The sequence below is a fragment of the Athene cunicularia genome (assembly GCF_003259725.1).
Source record: "Athene cunicularia isolate RWA chromosome 3 unlocalized genomic scaffold, athCun1 chr3_part1, whole genome shotgun sequence".
Lineage (NCBI taxonomy): Eukaryota > Metazoa > Chordata > Aves > Strigiformes > Strigidae > Athene > Athene cunicularia.
Window position 1 is genome coordinate 295,040 of NW_020799097.1, and position 6,652 is coordinate 301,691.

Here is a 6,652-nt window from a genome sequence, read left to right on the forward strand (position 1 = left end):
TTTTTTTTTTTTTTTTTTTTGTTTTTGTTTTTGTTTGTTTTTGTTTTTCTCTTTTCATCCTTTCTGGAGGACAAAGAAACCTGAAAGTAGTTTCTCTCTCTCATTTTTTCAGTGTCTCTAACTGAGCGCTCACCAGCGCCGGCCCCGGGTGCTGCTGGGGGCTCTGCCGGGCTGCTCGGGGAACAGGGAGCTTCTCGTCTGCAGATCCGCGGCTAAGGGGCGACCAGGGTCACAGCCATCCTCTTCGCCAAAGCCATTAGAGTTAAAGGGACATTAAGAAAAAGCCACGCACAGCAGTATAAACAGCTCTCCATTGCTGGCTTCCTCTCTAATGGTATAATTTCACTCCTTCTTGAGTTACCAGATTGTTTCCCAGATGAGGCAGGACTTGAATTTCTAATGTAAAAACTATTAGAAAAAACTCTCAAGCCACTTTCAGGTTATCTCCATCCACCACTAAAACGGCGGGGAGGGAAGAAAGGGCAAAACCCCTTTTTTATTCTCCTTTGCAAACTACCTCCAGAGGACAACTGCGGGGGGCTTTATCTCGGAAAATCCCGTTTCAGATCCATCGCGACTCGCTCAACTGGCCCACCTCCCCCCGTGGGCCGGGTCTGGACTTAGTTACAGAGGAAAGGCCTTCTCCTGTTTGCTTTCTCCAACCGACCAAGCCAACGCCTCAAGGCAGAGGTTCCAGAAGGAAGGTTTGCCCACCGCGCCCGGCCCCAGCCCTTCCCGGCTAATTGCGAGCGCGTCAACACCAGGCTTTTCTGCCCGGAGAACCCTCCTTCTTCCCACTGGGAATGGTGAGAGATGGGCATTGTGCCCTCGGCAAATATCCGGAGAGCGTACGGGGAGTGTGGAAACCCGATCGGTGCCCTCCTACCAGCTTTTTAGATGGGGGAGATAAGGATCCCTCTCCGGCCCGTCGGAGGCTTTGTTGCGGCGGGGCTCCGGCTCTCTCCCTGACCGCTATCTCGTGCCCTCCAACCACCTGTTTGTCTACCCATCTGTTGTGCCTTATTATAACTTAAAGCGCAGGCTCTTTGAGTGTAGAGATTGTATTTTTAGTACATCTGGGTAGTGTCCGTCACAATAGGGTCCTATTTCCTGGCTGAGGCCTCTCAGTATAGAGGAAATACTCATAAACCAGGAGATAACGCTCTTCTCACTGAAGTTAATGACATTTTCCCACTGTCTGCAGCAGGAGCAGAATTGGGGCTTAACAAGGAAAAAAAAAAGCAAAAACCTAACGTGCTTTTGAAGGGTCGTGGCGCGATGGGCAGGCGGGGAACCCTCCCTGTGCAGGAATAGGGGACACGGGACTGGGGCAGGAGGTGAGCGGGGACTCGGTGCTGTGGATTGCAACGGCACGTCCAGAGCAGAGCTGCTGGAGCTGGGAAGGAAAAAAAATACATCCACCCTTACCTGAACTGCTGTGCAGCCTGAGGTCGTCTAACCTGCAACACAGGGGGAAAGGCACGTTTAGAAAGGAGGTGGTTTGGTTTTCCGTCAACTGAAAAGTCTTGTTGCTCTAAGGGGGAAGGAACCCTTCTCGGGACCACAAGCAGCTTTCCAGGCACTGGGGTTAACTGGTCACTCCCCTGAAACACAGAGCAGGTGGAGAAGTGTTCCTGGCGCTGCCAAACCCCGGGGCTCCCAGCACGGTGGGACCACCCCGGCCAACCCCCACGTGTCAGGGCCTTGTCCCAGCAGGTTTTGAGCATCTCCAGGGGCGGAGATGCCACAACCCCTCTGGGCAACCCGTGTCGGTGTGGGACCAGCCTCACGGCAAAAAAGTGGTTTTTATTTTCAAAGGGAATTTCCTGCACTTCGATGTGTGCCCGTTGCCTCTTGCCTTCTCACTGGGCACCACTGAGAAGACTCTGGCCGAGTGTTTTTCAGTCTTTTCCAGCAGTTATTTACACACAGTGATTTGGTCCCAGCTCTCCTCGCGTGACGGATCCTTCAGTGCCTTCAGCATCGCCACGGTCCCTCCCTGGGCTCTCCCCAGCCTGTCCGTGTCCCTCCTGTACTGGGGAGCCCAGCACTCCCGGGGCGGCCGTACCAGTGCCAAGCAGAGGGGAAGGATCCCACCCCTCGCCCGGCAATGCCTAGCCAGCCCAGAAAACCACCGGCCTTCATTGCAGGACACGTCGCTCACGGGCAACCCGGTGCCCACACCGGGCTCTTCCCTCAAGGCGCCTACGGGTGGCCCCCAGCCCGTCCTGGTGCCGGGGATTGTCCCCAGGACTTGGCGCTTCTCCTTGAACAGCATCGGGGGCATTTCTCCAGCCTGGTGAGGTCCCTGGGACGGCACCCCGACGCTGCGGGGTACAACCACTCCCCGCAGAGCTGCCCAGGACGGGCCCTGCCCTGCCCTCCAGGAACTCCAAGGACTACGCTTCTGCTCGGTACGGCAGCTGTGATTCAGATTGGGTGTTTCCGTCTCCTTATGGAGCTGCAAACCATGCACGTTCTTGGCGGAGCAGCTCGCACCTTTTCAGTCTCTTTTCAAGCAGTTTGGGGTATAAATTCAAACGGCCAACACGCGAGGGAGCAGCTCACGGAGATGATACTGTCGTGGGTTGGCCTCCTGGTCACCGCCGGCAGCAGGACCACGGCGAAGTGCCGGGGACAGACCGGGTCCGGGCGGGGCCCCACCTGGAATAACGTCTGGCACACGCGCAGCGGCCGGAGACGCGACGGCGGGTTTGGAGAAGGGGCAATGCCGGGAGAGCGCCGGGGCCGGCTGAGCCGCCACGGGTGACGTGTGGCTGACTGGAGGGACGTGACTTTGCCAGCTCCTGCCTGTGCCTGGAAACCCGTGCAGACATCTCCTCCGAGGATGCTGCTTCGTTTGTAATCCCAACCGCAGAGGACGCAGCCAACTTGGGAGCCTTCCCGAATGATTTCATCCTGCCGAAGCCTTTCCACGCCGCTGCTGTGTCAAGCGTCGGAACGTTCATTCTCTCCAGCGGGGAAGCGAGGTCTGAGGTTGATTAATTGGGACACAGAGAAATCTGAAATAACTTTGTGAAGAAACTTGTGAGGAAGCCCAAGGGTGATGCTGTCCCTTGGAAACACACCGCAAGGACCCGCATTTCCCTTGTCTACGTCAGCGCAGAAGTCGGGGAATACACGAGCTGCAGGTGATTTTTCTTCGTGTTTGTGTCCCTTCAGGCCGGGAGGAAGCAAGGGAAGAACTTTGCTGAGGTGGGGCTGGACGCAGCGTCACGGGGCCAAGGGTGAAGTCGGGGCAGACAGAGCTCGGCGTGGGGCCATCGCGTCACGGGTCTGGGCACCGTCCCGGCCACGGGGCCCACGGGGCACAGGGGGCAGAGACCAAGTGTTCTGGTCACGCCCCGCCTCGGCGGAGCCCGCACCAAACCCGGGGCCCGACACCCCTGCCGGGGGGCTTTGATGTGTGGGGGAGCTCCGGCAGCACAGACGCTCCGCAGCTTAGATACCGATCACTCCCCGAGTCCTCTGCCAGATTTTTATCTCACTCACTCTGCGACATTAAGAAATCACTTACTCTCTGGCAGAGAGGATATTTACATTCCACACAAAGGCTTTTGGACCAAATTCTGCTTTTGGTTACACGTCTCGGTGTCCGTCCCCGTCCCCCCCCATCTTCACTGCTGCCGCAGTGAGTAACAGAGCCGACTTTGTCTTACTACGTCTCTGCTACCATACACCAGATTCCCACTCTCCGAAGTCCCCCTTCCCCTGTTTCCCATGCCAGATCCAATGCACATTTGGAAAAAAGCAGAAGGGACATCTGCTAAGCATCTAAAATATTTAACTGAAGAGGAATGTTCTAGGGCAAAGGGGGTCCTGTGATTTAGAGCCAATGCAACTCTGCTTTGAAAACTCCCGTTTCAGCTAAAACCAAATTTCGTGCACTTCTCCCTACAAGCCTGTAACGCCTGATACCGACGGACCGGCCATGGGGAAGCGTTTTCCAGCACCTGAGCGCTTCGCAGAACTCACGGGACGGGAAAGCTCAGGAAAATGAGCTCTGCTGGTGAGAAACACGAGCCCCTCGCCACGACAGCCTAGCCAGAAGGAAAATGTGTGTTCAACAACAACAACAAAAAAGGATAAAAAGTTCTCGTTTGTTGATGCTGAAATGAGGTTTGGCTCAAGGGAGACAAATGCTCAAGCTGATTCAAACCTGTCCAGGTCTGCTTCTCGCGCTTTGGTTTAACACACAGACAGCAAACATCCAGAGGCCCCCGAGCAAGGTCCCTGTGCCAGAGGGTCTTTGTCCTGGACGTAGGGATCCCCTGCACCCCACCGATCCCCTGCACCCCACTGATCCCCTGCACCCCACTGATCTCCTCCAGCCCCACCGATCTGCAGCCCCAGGAATATCTCTGCTGGGACGTGTCCCGGACTCGCCCGCGCCCAGAAGAGGGCTCTGGGGGGGACCAGCCCTGCAGTCCCGGGGAGCAGAGGGGACAGAGCTGTGGGCAGGCGCGGGGTTGCCGGAGCAGTCACGGCACGTTTGCCCAGCCCAGGTCGCGGGGGACGCAGTGGCTCCGCGGATGACGGTCCCACTGCTCAGGAGCTTCACTGGTAACCAGCCCACGCTTTGCTTTTTTGCTAATATATTCATCTGAACTGGGTTTCTCGCAGCACTCAGAGCAACTCCTCCTCCTCTTACACATTTCTGTGCATGACCTTCGCTGAAAGAAAAACATTCTTGCAAGCTGACTACACCCGCTGAAGGAACCCTGGCTGTGACATCATCCCGAGGCATGGCAGATGTTGGAGAGCGCGACCCGGCAGCCTGGCGATGGCCGGAGCGGGCGGGTAAACCTGCGGGGTGTCTGCAGGTGGGGTCACAGCGGCCGCAGGACGCCCAGAGCCCTCTCCTGGGGCTCCCGGCAGAGGTCCTGCAGGTCAGAAAATGCTTTACAGCTCAGAGACTGCGGCTTGTCCCCTTACCTTGGTCTTTTCCATTCCGCATCTTTTCCGTTTCTTCGTCATCTTCTTCCTCTGCTTCAAAAAAAAAAGGAAAAAAAAAAAAAAGCAGACATGAGACAAGTAGGTGAGAGAATAGATGCTTGAGGAACTTTTCCGTGGCAAGGGAGATGTGGCTTTTCAGGCACAGCTGACACAGAAGGGGAAGGGGGACCAGCACCATCCTTCCTACGGCACAGCAAAACCCGCCCCGCTCCGTCCTGGCCGGACGACGAGAGGTTGCAGAGGGCTGGCTGGAAGCAGCGTCTACGTTGCCCAAAAGAATGACTACTAGTGGGCTACTAACCCGGCCCAGGCAGAACTGGGACCGAAGCCCCTTGCGCACTCGCTTCAGCGCTGTAAGAAACAAAGAACTGCACAGCACGCCCGGCGGGAGGGAGGTCGTGACTTTTAGGCTGAATCTAAGAAAGAAAAACGAAAATGGCTCCTTGGAGGGTCCCTCCTGGCGCTGCAGGGTTTGCCCACGCCGGGCGTTGGGTGACGCCGATGCGGGCGCTGGGGCAAAGCCAGGTACTGGTGCCAGGCTCATTTGTTTAACTCCGGCTGAGCAGGAGAGACTTTATGGCCAGGCCCGTATTTATGGAGCGAGAGCGGGAGCAGAGGGTCACATCCTTCCGCGGCTGGTGGCTCCTATCTCCCTGTGCCCCACGTCAGTGAGACCCGTGTCAACAGGTGACAGTTATTAGGAGCAGCGATATCGCTCCTGCCTACGGCACACGCTGCGGGGAGCAAGGCGAAGGAGAAAACCCTGCGATTAAAGGTGCGGTTTGGGAACCCGAAGCGTTTTGAATTGATGGGATCAAAGGGGATCCTACAAACATTTGCTGTCTTTGTTGCTCTGACGGCAGGACCGGTGAGACATCTGGGAGTCACACGGCCTCTGCCGGCTCAGCAGTGGCTGCCGCCGAGTCCTTCGTGCAAGCGCCGGAGAGATCACGGACAAAACCCAGTGCATTTTCGATACCAAGGGACGTGACCTGGAGCTCCGCGGCCACTCTGGGCCCTGAACCTGCCCCCAGCAGCACCGCGCCCGGATCCTGCCCGTGGGCACCGTGTGGCTTTTTGAGCTCAGCTGGAGTAAAACCGGTACCAGCGCGCCCTGGGCAGCCCCGGCAGCCTCTGAGCGCGGGAGCAGGGGCAGCGGGAGCAGCTCTGGGAGGCCGGGGTGACCCTGGGCGGCGTCTCCTTGGTGCAGGGACGCGTGTGCCGAGGGGGACGGAGGGCAGGTGCGGGCGGTGCGGCGGCAGGGGCTCACAGACCCTCCAAACACAGTGCCTGCAGCTGCAGCAGGCGAGCCCGGGCTGGAGGAGGTGTCTGTTCTCACCGCTCACCTCCGGGACAATATGTGTTAAATCCCACCGACTCTCATCAGCTGAGGATAACTCATGCTTTTCCTAATTTACACAAATGAAATGATTTCAGCTACTTTCAAGGGAGCCTGCTTTCGTATCTGCATCTCCTCAAGTAGGAGACTGTAATTAATTCCATTTTCACTCCCCGGTGAACCGTAACTGCTTTGCACGATCCCTGACAAGCCTGGAAGGGCCGTCAGTAGCTCAACCCCGGGCTGTTTGCGTTTGCCAAACTCTTGGGGGTTTCAGGGGAGGGCGGGAGAGCCGCAGGCCTGGACGACACGTCGGCCACCAGCCCCCCCCCGCCC

At 57.3% G+C, this 6,652-nt stretch overlaps 1 long non-coding RNA gene across 1 annotated transcript in view; it reads right to left on the reverse strand.

Annotated features, from left to right (window-relative positions):
- Window positions 1–71: 71 nt before the first annotated feature.
- The window catches only part of LOC113477795, an 11,806-nt gene continuing 5,225 nt past the window's right edge, over window positions 72–6,652 (reverse strand). The window contains exons 2-3 of the long non-coding RNA XR_003397973.1: window positions 4,957–5,010; window positions 72–1,460 (exon numbers count right to left, since the gene is read on the reverse strand). This is a non-coding gene — a long non-coding RNA (uncharacterized LOC113477795). The remainder of the gene's footprint in view (window positions 1,461–4,956; window positions 5,011–6,652) is intronic.